The sequence below is a fragment of the Trachemys scripta genome, chromosome 4 (assembly GCF_013100865.1).
Source record: "Trachemys scripta elegans isolate TJP31775 chromosome 4, CAS_Tse_1.0, whole genome shotgun sequence".
In the NCBI taxonomy this organism is placed as follows: Eukaryota; Metazoa; Chordata; order Testudines; family Emydidae; genus Trachemys; species Trachemys scripta.
Genome location: NC_048301.1, coordinates 80,162,217 through 80,175,557, shown reverse-complemented (window position 1 = coordinate 80,175,557; position 13,341 = coordinate 80,162,217).

Below are 13,341 nucleotides of genomic sequence, written 5' to 3'. Positions count from 1 at the left end.
CAGACTTCCTGAGTTCAATCTTATAGTTGACTTCACTTTCAGTTTCTTATACACCGAGTCAAGGCTGCAATATTTTATTTGCAAATACCGAAATGGGATGTTTAATTCCTCTTTACTTTAAAAATGTTTCTCTTGGAATTAGAAATATCAATCAATGGAAATATTATATGGGTCTTTAGGTTTTGTAAAAACTTTTTCCTGTACTAAAATGAACTGAGAGTTTCTTATTAAAGATGGACTGAAAAGCACCATTGATTATGGCAAGACCTAGCAACAATATTCAATATCTCTCCTGCAATAAGTGATGTTACCACTACTTGTCACAGGAGAAATATGGAAACTGTGAAATCAAACATGTGAGTAAAAATGATTTTAGTCTACATTATTTTAAAATGCAAATGCACAGGGCAAAATTGTCATTTGAAGTCGATGGAGTGACAGCTGTGCAGCTGAAGTGACAAAGGAGAATGTGATGCATTGTCTATTCCTTGTTTATTACTTAAACACTTTATTAGCTAATTAAATTTTAGAAACATTTTCATTTCATCTTACAAAGAGAAATATATTATTTAACTCCTAATCTAAATGTTCTTCTGGGGAACTGCGAGCATGCATATCATCTGTCTGATTACAAGAATGTGTAGCAAAACATAATGGAAAAAGGAACAGTAGCCACATACAATATAAGAACCACTCAGATGCGGTAATTCAGGTGTTCCCACTAGAGAGAACTAATGCTTTTTGGGAAACAGAAATACTTTGTGATTAAAGCCACATAGTGGTTCTGGGTTGCACGGGCCCAAATGAATGTTTTTCTGGTTTCTGACCTTGAGAATTCCACTTTGAGATTTGGATTTCCGCAAAACTCAGAGCGAAACTGTTTCCAAACCACTGAGTTATATCTGGTTTCTATGTGAAGCTAATTGAAACAGGGCTCAGATATACTTAGAAAATTCAAGAACATTAATGAAGCTTTTGGTGAACCTAGTTGATAATGAGAGGTGAAATCTGACAAGCCTCGTGTGGTTTGAGTTCCAGAGAGATGTGGGCTCAAATTGTACAGTATGGATCCAGGATGAGATCTGACCAAACCCAAACGATCAGTGTTCTGAACTGGTCAATGCACGATTAAAAGCCACCTGTGGATCTCATTCCAAACTCCCAGGATTTGAATTCAGACTCCTTGGCCAGATTAATCTCTAGTTTCAAGTTTTCTAATGAAAGATTTCCACAGCTCAATTTTTTGACTTGGATTCTAGCCACAGCAACTTTGTGACCAAAGTTCACTCAAGAGAAGGAGTGAAACGTTAGACAGTGCTGTAAAGCTGTTCTGCTGTCTGCAGAGTGCCTGCCTTAGACATTGTGGACTCCAAAGTTACATCCTTTCTTCATAAATGATTTGAAAAGAGGCATGATGATTACAATGTAAAGATGATCCCAAGGTGGAAAGTCTGAATCTGGACTTTAGGTATGGTCCATTATAAAGATAGGACATATTTGTGAAATCCAGATCTGAATTTAAATGTCAAATACCTCCAAAGTTCATTTTGGATCCAGAGGTGGGGTTTGGGCTTATTTCCAATCCCGAGAACTAATAACTGCTCTTCTGAGAATTGTTACCTGTTTGATGTATATGTAGAAAGAGTTAATGAAACTTGTACATAGCAAAAGAGCTTTTGAATGAAAACAGACATCTGCTATAGTAATTCAGGACACAATGCACTTTCTAAAATTGATGACAGGAAAACAATACTATAAGATCAGCATCTGTTGGAAGCCCACAGCCCTTCAGTATTGTTCTTGTCCCATCATGCTCAGGGACTTGGAACCACCCTTGCTTTGCTGAGGTGCTCTTACTTGACAATTGCTCTCCATTCCATTAATGTTGTATTTCCCCCACACACACTTCAGCTCCCCTTTCTTCTCCCCCACCCCCATGTACATTTTTTTTTATTTGCTATTGGGATTTTTACCAATCTATTTTTTGAAGTGAACATGAGCAAAGCTCCAAGTGGCATCTGTGGCTCTGAGTCCTGAGTGTGTTACCCAGTGTTTACTTTGGAAAACTGCCAGTTAGTCAATGGGAGTTTTGACAGAGAAAAGTCAGAGTAAAGGATGTGATCCAGTGAGGATTTTCTATGAATAAGACTTCAGGATCTTGACCACTGGCATCATTTAGAACTTGGCTCAAATAAGGAAAAAATGAATAACGGTCTGGGTATGGCTTCGTTTTTTTATTTAAATGGGTGGCATTGACTACGTAAGTCCCACCTAATACACCGCTATCCCGATATAATGCAACCCGATATAACACGAATTCAGATCTAACGCGGTAAAGCAGTGCTCCAGGGGGGTGGGGCTGTGCACTCTGGTGGATCAAAGCAAGTTCAATATAATGCGGTTTCACCTCTAACGCGGTAAGATTTTTTGGCTCCCAAAGACAGCGTTATATCGAGGTAGAAGTTGTATGTTTCCTTTTTGCTGCACATTTTTTTGTGTGGATGACCAGAGGTCTGAGTGTACAAAAGCCAAGCAAAATTCCAATGAACACTGGAGAGCTTCTTCAAATCCTTTTAACAAAGCACAGTACACACTTGAGCAGATGTTTTTAAAACCATCAAGTGCTACGTACACAGATATGAATTTCCAAAGCACTGCAGCATAGCTATAGAAATGAGTTCATTGACACTGGAAATGCAGAATGGTTCCCTATTCTATTTTCCTCTGTGCTTTGCCTAGTCCAATGTTGTAAACATTTCAAGCTGTGTATCCTCCACCACTTCCCTGGGGAAGACTATTCCACAGTTTGACAGATCCAACTGTTAGGAAATGTTTCTTGATTTTGGGCAAAATCTAGCCCTCCTTTCTCGTGTGTAGTTCCATTCAGGCTAATGGGACTGCACGCATAAGTAAAGTGAGCAGGATAGTGCCCATTGAGTCTATAGTTTCTTTTGCCCATTTTATCCTATTAGTTGTTAAGAAGGGGAGAATTAAAGAAGACTTTTCAGCACTAACTGACCTACTTATTCATCTCTGATCTCAGTGGAATACTAATGGGCAGCTGTATTGCTCCAGCCAATTGAGTAAGAAAGAATCAATAATTACGCATTTTTAATTGAACCTAGTCAAACTGGAAATTCTCTTTGGGGAATCATTTTCTTTGCACTACATTGATTAATACCTGGACAGTGTGACTCTTTCCGAGTCAAGCAATTGATTCTTAAGAAACTTTCACTCATTGATGGGAACCAATATGACTTTCTTTCATAATATTACTTTCTTTCTGTGAGTTTCTTTCTTACAAAATTAATTTGAATGTTAACACGGATAAAAACACTGAGCAAGAAACATTTTCTTATAATAAAGACGCAATTCAGCCTGTAAGTGAGCATTGAAAAGTTATTTAAAACACAGCATTCTTAAGAAAGAGAGAGAGAGAGAGAGTGAACCTGACATGACAGATGTGTAATCACGTTGCTTAATGCACTACTGGAAGATACTCAGATACCGGTAATGAGGGTGACATAAGGATCAGCATAGAATAGAATAGGGGGGGAAGTGTCAAAGGAATTAAAAATAATGTGGATAAGTGCTGAGGCAATTGCGTGTCTGCTGGATTACTTGATGTTCCATTATGCAGGGCTCTGTGGTCCCCTTCTCTCTAAGGCATTGAGAAGAGCAAATAAAAATAAAAGAAAAAGCCTCAAAGGTCACAGAAGTGGGGAATGGAGCCAATGTCACATGGTATCTCTAAACCCTTCAGTTCCAATTCTGTGTAGATGTGCAGACATCTTGGCAGAGCTGGCAGATAGCAGCCCAAACAGAACAGCTTTTCTTATAAGCTGGTAGATATCTTGGACCAAACTAATGCTGCACCTAGCAGTACTATGTCTGTCTCTTCACCAGCACTCCAGTAGGAGGTGGGGTTAATTCACAGACAGAGATACCAAAGGATCTTTTAGTAGTAGGGCTGTTAAGGAAGAAGAGGCAAGTGGTAGACTGCAAGAGTGGGTTGGTCTTTCCCTGTGGATCCATGGGGCTTGGAGACAGCATCCCTGTTCCCTCCTACCTCAGGGAGAATTTGTGTAATACAATCCAAGGTTCATTTCATACCTTTCTTGAACTTTCTGTCCCACTCCTGCAGTTTTGATCACATCAGGGGAAAATGCGACCTGCACTGATTTACCTACATGCAGAATAGATGGGCAGTTGCAACATATTTTAATCAGGGATATATGAGCAAGATGTTATTACACTCCAATAGCAAGAGCCATAGTCACATTAGATGCCTGAGAAATGGAAAATGCTGATTAAATAAATTGTCATTCTTCAAATAAACCACAAAGCATGCTAAACTAAGGGTAATCCAGTTTCATACTTCAGGCCATAAACTGATACTTGCAGGGGTACCTACTGCTATGTACAGCACTATAAAACTGGTCAGGTTATTCTAGTAGGAAAGTTTTGCATTTTTCTGAACTAACAGGCAGGATACCAGACCTGAGGGACAGTTTCTCTCAACTGGTATGGCAAATCTTATACTCTTTTCTTCTCCTTTGACTTAATCCTCTGTAGACCGAAGGGTACAGAGAGCTAACTATTTGATATGGCCATAAGTAAAGAGTAACACTTCTTGCACTATTTGGTCACTAGTGAGCCAAACACTAGCTATGATATCTATTTATTCATCTTGGATATGTACATAATGCCTATCACCATGGTGATTTCTTTTGATACTCAGCACATGGTATTATTCATAATGAACACAGTCATTAATAATGCTTGTGCAGAAGCCAAGAATAACTGAAGCGCTGAAATATCCAATATATACTTGATGAGCTGGTGTCACAAGGCATTGCTGATTGTGCAATGACACAAGCAGATATGCTCAGCAGAGAATCTGATGGAACATAATGTACTTAGCAGCGCCTTGATTCACAAGATGGTTGTAACAAACTGTGTAGGCATTGTGAGCATTAGCAAGCAATAAGCCTAGAATGCGTTGCAGCTGCTAATTCAGCAGAGGGAATGGATAGCTCTGGGCAGCATTAACATAAGAACATAAGAATGGCCATATTAGGTCAGACCAATGGTCCATCCAGCCCAGTATCCTGTCTTCTGACAGTGGCCAATGCCAGGTGCTTCAGAGGGAATGAACAGAACAGGGCAATTATTGAGTGATCCATCCCCTGTCATCCACTCCTGGCTTCTGGCAGTCAGAGGCTTAGGGACACCCAGAGAATGGGGTTACATCTCTGATCATGTTGGCTAACAGCCATTGATAGACCTATCTTCCATGAACTTATCTAATTCATTTTTGACCTCAGTTATAGTTTTGGCAAAGAGTTCTGCAGGGTCACTCTGCTCTGTGTGTTGTGTGAAGAAGTATTTCTTTTTGTTTTAAACCTGCTGCCTACTAATTTCACTCAGTGACCCCTGGTTCTTGTGTTATGTGAAGAGGGTAAATAATGTTCCCTTATTGATTTTCTCTACCCCATTCATGATTTTATAGACCTCTATGATATAACCCCTCAGTCATCTCTTTTCTAAGCTGAACAGTCCCAGTCTTTTTAATCTCTCTTCATATGGAAGCTGTTCCATGCCCCAAGTAATTTGTTGCCCCTTTCTGTACTTTTTCCAATTCTAATATATCTTTTTTTGAGATGGGGTGACCAGAACTGTACACAGTACTCAAGGTGTGGGTGCACCAGGGCTTTATAGGGTGGCATTATGATGTCTTATTATCTACTCCTTTCCCAATAGTTCCTAACATTCTGTTAACTGTTTTGACTGCTGCTGCAAATTGAGCAGATGTTTTCAGAGAATTATCCATGACGACTCCAAAATCTCTTTGACTGGTAATAGCTAATTTAGACCCCATCATTTTGTATATATAGTTGGGATGATGTTTTCCAAAGTGAATTATTTTGCATTTATAAACACTGAATTACATCTGCCATTTTGTTATCCAGTCATCCAGTTTAGTGAGATCCCTTTTTAACTCTTCTCTGTCTGCTTTGGACTTAACTATCTTGAGTAATTTTGTATCACCCACAAACTTGGCCACTTCACTATTCACCACTTCTTTCAGATAATTTATGGGTATATTGAATGGCACAGATGTCTGTACAGATCCTTGGGGGACCCTGTTGTTTACCTCTCTCCATTCTGAAAACTGACCAGTTAGTCCTACCCTTTGTTTCCTAGCTTTTAATCGGTTACTGATACATGAAAGGAACTTCTCTCTTATCCCATGGCTGCTTATGAGCGTTTGGTGAGGGATCTTGTCAAAGGCTTTCTGAAAGTCCACATATAGTATATCCACTGGATCCTCCTTGTCCACATGGTTGTTAACCCTCCCTCTCAGAAAATTCTAATCGATTGGTGAGGTATGATTTCCTTTTACAAAAACTATAGTGATCCCTCCCCCAACAAATCATGTTCACTATGTGTCTGATAAATCTGTTCTTTATTGTAGTTTCAACCAGTTTGCCTGGTACTGAAGTTGAGCTTACTGGCCTGTAATTGTCAGGATCACTCTGGAGCCTTTTTTAAAGATTGGAGGATAGATAACCTAATGCCAGTCATCTGATACAGAAGCTGATTTAAGTGATAGGTTACATACCACAATTAGTAGTTCTGCAATTTCATATTTGAGTTCCTTCAGAACTCTTGGGTGAATGACTTATTACTGCTTCATTTATTGATTCAATTTACTTCAGTAAAAAGTCTTTCAAGTAAAGCATACATGGGCCCTCATACCCTTCAGAAGGAAAATTGGGCCCACATTATTTCTACAAAATCTAATTTCAAAATTAATGAAAGTTTCAAACAGCTGTTTTGAAGATTTCATTAGGAATATTTTCCCTGTTTACATATTTTACATATGGTGTTGATGTGAAATCAATGACCATATGGGAAACAGGGCTGTTAAGGGGGCTGTGGGCAGGGCAGGGATTTGAGACTCAAAAATTTTGTGACATTGAAAGTGTATATTCATCTTCAGTAAAGTGTACTGAGGGAACTGAGGAGAAGTATAATGATCCTGCAAACGGGTGCAGCTTCTATACTTTCCCCAGGAAAGCCAAATTCTGCTTCTACTGGAGTCAGTGGTATTTTTATCATAGATTTTAGAGGGACAGAACCCCCTCCCCCCAGTTATTTAGCTCTCCAGTCTCCATTCTACTGTGAGAATTTAATAAGCTAACCCCCCTAGTGGTTTAACTCTCTGGTAATCCTGAAATCACACCAGCTTGACTTCCCCCTCCCATTTGCAAATACTCTTCCGTTCACTAGTGCCAATTCCCTTCTTCTGCTCCCTCCTGGTTAAGTGCTCTGTCCCACCTCCTAGTTGCTCTTACTCCCCAAACAAATCCTGATTGACCCCATCTTCCAGACTTCAGAACACTTGGAGCTAAATCCACAAAGGGATTTAGGTGCTTAACTGCCATTTTAGGGGCCTAAGTCCAAAATGTAGATCCTAAAACCCCCGCTCAGCACCCGCCTAACCCTGTAGGTACCTAAGGTGCCTAAGTTTCCATGGATAAAATCTCTTAGGTACCTAAGAATCTGATGATGGGCATGCGCACAGCCACCTAAGTTCTGATACCCAGCTCATGCCTAAACCCTGGCAGGATCCTCAGACTCGGCATTACCTCACCTATCCTGCCTGAGGGGGCCTGACCCAGTAGGCAGGCTCAGAGACTGCCTTAGAACTCACCTACTGGATTGGTCCCTGCAGAAAACATGGTGGCAGTGGTGCACATTTTATATCCTGTAGTCCACTGGTTAGAGCACCTAGGCTGTGAAAGATTTGGCTTATAACCCCTACTCTCTCTGAGAGGTGCAAGGACTTGAACCCTTATCTCCCACATGAACCCATCTAACCACTGGGCAATCGGATATTCTGGGGTGGATTTCTCAATCTTTCCTTCTGAAACTGTATTTTGAATGAAATACTTAAATATTCATTGGGCTATTAGAGCGCAAGAGCATGTGAGACTGACTCTACAGCCCCATTGTTAGGGCACTTTCTGGGGATGTGGGAGATTCAGGTTCAAATCCTGCTCTAATGAGTAGTTTATACAAAGTTGAATAGCTTCAAGAGGAGACACTGAGAACAGCTTGCCATAGTAGACCCCCTAACACAGTGGTTCAGGTACTCCCCTGTGAAGTGGGAGATATAGATTCAAGTCCCTGTTCCTCTTAGAGTGAAGATTAAAAACTGGCCAAGTGCTGTAACCACCAGGCCATTGGATAGAAGGAGGTTGTTACTACCACTTCCTTATTTTTTTTTTTTTTTGTGAGACAGGGATGACCTGCCTTAGGTACCTAAATCCAGGAGTGGGCTCTCAGCTATGAACCCCAAATGGAGCTAGGCACCTAAATCCCTTTGAGAGGTGGAGCCTAGGTCACATCCCTCTCCTTAGCATTCCCTACTGGCTAGCTTAGGCCGGTCCCCACTCAGCATGCTGGCTTCTGTGAATCCCATTCTCAGGTGCCTAATTCTCCCCGTGCATTGTACAGGGAGCCTGAAGGCCTTACTGCATTCCAGCAGGCAGCAGGAAGCCTCAAGTTAGGTGTTGCAGTGTTGAGCCTCAGTCCCCTTTGTAGCTCTAGCCCTTGGTTTCTGGGTACCACTGCAGGGAAATGCTAGTGTGTGGTGTTGTAAGAGTCAAGGAACATCTTGTGTTATGGTTCTGAGTCCAAGTCATGTGTAGGGTTAAGGGGCCTTATTTCTTGGCTACATTTTCTGAGAGATAGTTCTAAAAATGAGTCTGGTATGACCAGCTCTAGGAATCAACTCTTCATTCCATTTGTAAGATGATGGGAATCAAGGAATATGGTCAAATAACTCTCTGCATCTCAAAACATCAGACAGCAGACAACTCAGGGATTATGTAAAGCAAAATGAAATACACATTAAATATAATAACAGCTCTAATTTATTTCATTGCTCGTATGCTTCTTGTTGGCTGTTTCTTGTAATAAAAGTTAATGCCTTTTTTAGACATGCATGGGAAAAAAAGAATGGAAGAGTACCCAACAGACCATTAAAGAAACATTCTTTAATTCATCATGTTACCATCTTGAATATAGTCTCTTCGGTTAAGCATAGTTGGACCAGAACAAAAAGTGGATGGGAGAACTGAGAGGGATAACTATAGGTGTCCAGTCTCTACTGCCTTGCACTTTGTGGAGTCATTTTCAGTAGTTCAAAGTGGCTTAAAATGATTTTTGTACTCATTTTGCACAGGTATAAATGGTTATACAAGACTATAGAAAATTATCAGGCCTGGAGCATTGTAAAAAGTGGTACTGGTCATTCAGAAGGCAGCACGAAGGTCCTGTTTCAGTAAAATTCTTAAATATGTAAACAACTTTAAACACCCCATTGAAATCAATGGGAACTGCTAACACACTTAGCAAAGTATGTGCTTAAGTAACTTGCTAAATTTGGGCCTCAGTCAGTGATGCATGAGTTTGGTCTCTGGGGCACTGTGCTGCTAGAAGTTCTCTCACTAGAGTGAAAATCAAGATCCTGAATGTTTTGGCCCATTAAAGATTTGATGGCACTTTTTGCAAGCATAGGCCTGTTAGCCCTAGTGTCCTGGTCGAACTCTGTTTTATTATGGCTAAGGTTTTAAAGAACAGATGCTAAAAGTTAGGCTTCTAAATCTTCATTAAGGCATCTAAAGAAATGACCTGATTTTCGTAAATGCTGAACAATCAGCAGCACTCATTGAGATCAATAGGAGCTGCGGGAAGCTCAGCATTTTGGAAAAGCAGCACCGATATGTATCCCTCAATAGCTTTGCATGGAGATGTGTTATTTACTTTTCTGTCTGTCTACCTACCTACCTAAGGTACTTGTGTTGTCACGATTACTGTAGTGTTAGAGCGCCTCTAACCTTTTAATCACAGAATAATAGAAATGTATGTCTGGAAGGGACCTTGGGAAGGAATCAAGTCTAATCACCTGAGCTGAAGCAGGATGAAGTAAACCTAGACCATCCCTGAGAGGTGTTTGTCCAACTTCTGCTTAAAAACCTCCAGTGATGAGGATTCTACAACATTTCCTTGGAAGCATATTCCAGAGCTTGACTACCCTTATAGTTATTTAAATTAATGGAGATATCCCATCTTCTAGAACTGGAAGGGACCTTGAAAGGTCTTTGAGTCCAGCCCCCTGCCTTCACTAGCAGGACCAAGTACTGATTTTGCCCCAGATCCTCAAGTGGCTCCCTCAAGGATTGAGCTCACAACCCTGGGTTTAGCAGGCCAATGCTCAAACCACTGAGCTATCCCTCCCCCCGTTTTCCCTAATATCTAAACTAAATATTCCTTGCTGCAGATTAAGCCCATTCCTTTTTTGTCCTTCAATGGAGAAAAATTGATCACCATCCTTTTTATAACAGGTCTTAATATATTTGCAGACTGTTATCAGGTCCCTCCTCAGTCTTCTTTTTTCAAGACAAAACATGCCCAGTTTTTTTTAACCTTTCCTCAGTGATCGGGTTTTCTGAACCTTTTATCACTTTGATTGTTCTCTTCCTGACACTCTCCAATTTGTCCACATCTTTCCTAAAATGTGGCACCCAGAACTGGACACAGTACTCTAGCTGGGGCCCTCACCAGTACTGGGTGGAGAGGGACAATTACCTTGCATGTCTTGCATACCACAATCCTGTTAATGCACCCAAGAATATTAGCCTTTTTCACAACTGCATCACACTGTTGACTCTCATTCAATTTATGAGCCACTAGAATCACCAGATCCTTTTAGGCAGTACTACCACCTAGTCAGTTATTACCCATTTTGTAGTGTGCATTTGATTTTTCCATCCTGGGGGTAGTATTTTGCAGCTGTCTTTATTGAATTTTGTCTTGTTGATTTCAGACCAATTCTGCAATTTATCAAGGTTGTTTTGAATTCTAATCCTGTCCTCCAAAGTGCTAGCAACCCCTCCAAGTTTGAGAGACTAAATGACTTGCCCAGGGTCACCTAGGAAGTCTGTGGCAGAGTAGGAAATTGAACTCCAGTGTCCCAAGACCCAGTCTAGTATCCCATCCTCACTCTCTGTCACTACATAACACTAACCAATTATTTCATTTTACCCTAAAGGTGGTTCAATTTAACAGAAAACAAAAGTATTCCCTCCTTATAGCTTGAAAGGTAAATATGGCTCATTTCTGTGGGCTCATTAAAGATGTAAGACTCTATAGTAAACCATTGGATCAAATTCAGAACCAAGTTACCACAGAGCGATGCCAAGAAGTCATGCCCACTTACAGTAGGTCTGAATTTGGGCAATAATGACCGAGTCCTGTTGGAAACCTTCCAAGACTCCCTTGCTCACACACAGTTGGGGTTTTGTTTGTTTTTTATAAATGGTAGGCGTTTTGTAAAGTTGCTAGCTAGATATAGACATATATATCAGAACTCAAGGCACCTAAGTCTTCTTGTGTAGGCTTCATTCTTCCTTTCTGTATACATAAAAATAGAACCAGATGCAGAAAAAGAAACCTGAGATCAATGACAAAGATTGTTGTCTTTTGTTGCTTTTTTGTAAGTAGTGGTCTTTATAGAACCTGACTTCATGGTGGTTTAAAACCAAAATGGAAATCATATTTTCAGCATCATCTCTACCCTTTAGGGTACAACAATCATCCAGCACTAATTAGGTGACAATTCCAGGCTGCAGGATAACACTTCCTTTAGGGATATTTAAAAACAACTCCCCTAAAAAACAATTTGCTGTTTACTGTACTCCAAGTCCTTTCACTTTGCTGAGCTTCACGTTCCCCTTAAGAGGATGTTTTGGAATTTCTATAAGTTGAAACTAAGTCATGTCTAAACACAAAACCAAAAACAAACAAACAAAAAACAACCCTAACAAACTATGTAACTTTGTTTCCTTTTAATTAAGTTCTGCTGCATCTCATCTGAGGTGCAGTTTCTTGACTATAATGGAATGATTGGACTGCCAAATGCTTGGCAGGGTTATTTATTCCTTTCTTTCACTTGTCATGTAGCTACATGCAGAGAAAAGACACGATTGGGCTAGGTAGAGCTTGTGAAAATGTGTTTGTTCATCTGGAAACTGGAGGGTTTATTTTTAAACCCTACAGTTGGATTTTGGTTCTATTTCAAAAGCTTTTAAAAATATATTTAGGCAAACAGGTTTGTTATTTAAATAACATTTCAAGAAACTAATTTGCACTGTTTATCCAAATAAGTAGGTGGTGAAATTGTTTGCAGAAGCTTATGGACTGATGTGACTACTCTTAATCATTGAATTTAAATGTGTGCTACGCCTCATCAAGGCTCATCTGTCAGCCTTGTATCTGAATTGGGACTGTGACTGAAATCAGGTAGTTACATTCTATCTTGATTTACCCTCTCCCTCATGTTCAGTTTGAGGGGAAACATTTCCTCCCTTATTCGTTACAGTCACAGTAATGGTCACCCGGGGTGCACAAGTTGGAGTGTTCTTGATTTAACAGAGATGACAGGCTGGGTGTTTTTTGTGAGGGGCCTGAGACTTTGGAATTTGCTCCCAATCTAAGTCTGTTGATCTTTAGGGCATGCTACAAAACTTTCAGAAAGGAAGGGCATACCTAAGAGCTGGCGTGGATGGATGGGGGAGTCTGAGAGACTGGGTAGTGGCTGTCATGAAGGTTTTTTTCCCCTGTGCTTGGTGAGAAAATTGCTGTGTTAGCATGTTTTCCTTAATTGATGTGTATTTCCTAAGATCTCTCAAAGAGGCCTAAACCTTTTGTATAGGCTTGTTTTAAGTATACAATGAAATAAATAAAATGATAATAAACAAAAATACAACTATTGAGCAATGAAAGTCAAGAGAGGATTTTGCCCAGTGTAGTATATTGGTTTCTATGTATATTTAATGACAACCCTGGATTTGTACACTCCCAGTATTTGGGAAAGTTTGGCTCTAAATCTAGATTGGGACAGAAAATATTATATTGTCTCTATATAAATTCATGGTACGCCCACATCTTGAATACTGTGTGCAGATTTGGTTGCCCCATCTCAAAAAAGATATACTGGAATTGGAAAAGGTACAGAAAAGGGCAACAAAAATGATTAGGGGTATGCAACAGCTTCCATAAGAGGAGAGATTAATAAGATTGGGACTTTTTAGCTTGGAGAAAGAGACGACTGAGGAGGTATATGAAAGAGGTCTATAAAATCATGAATGGTGTAGAAAAAATGAATAAGGAAGCATTATTTACCCCCTTCACATAACAGAAGAACCGGGGGTTAACCCAGGGCTGGTCTTACCATGAGGCCAACTGAGGCTGCCACCTCAGGTGCCA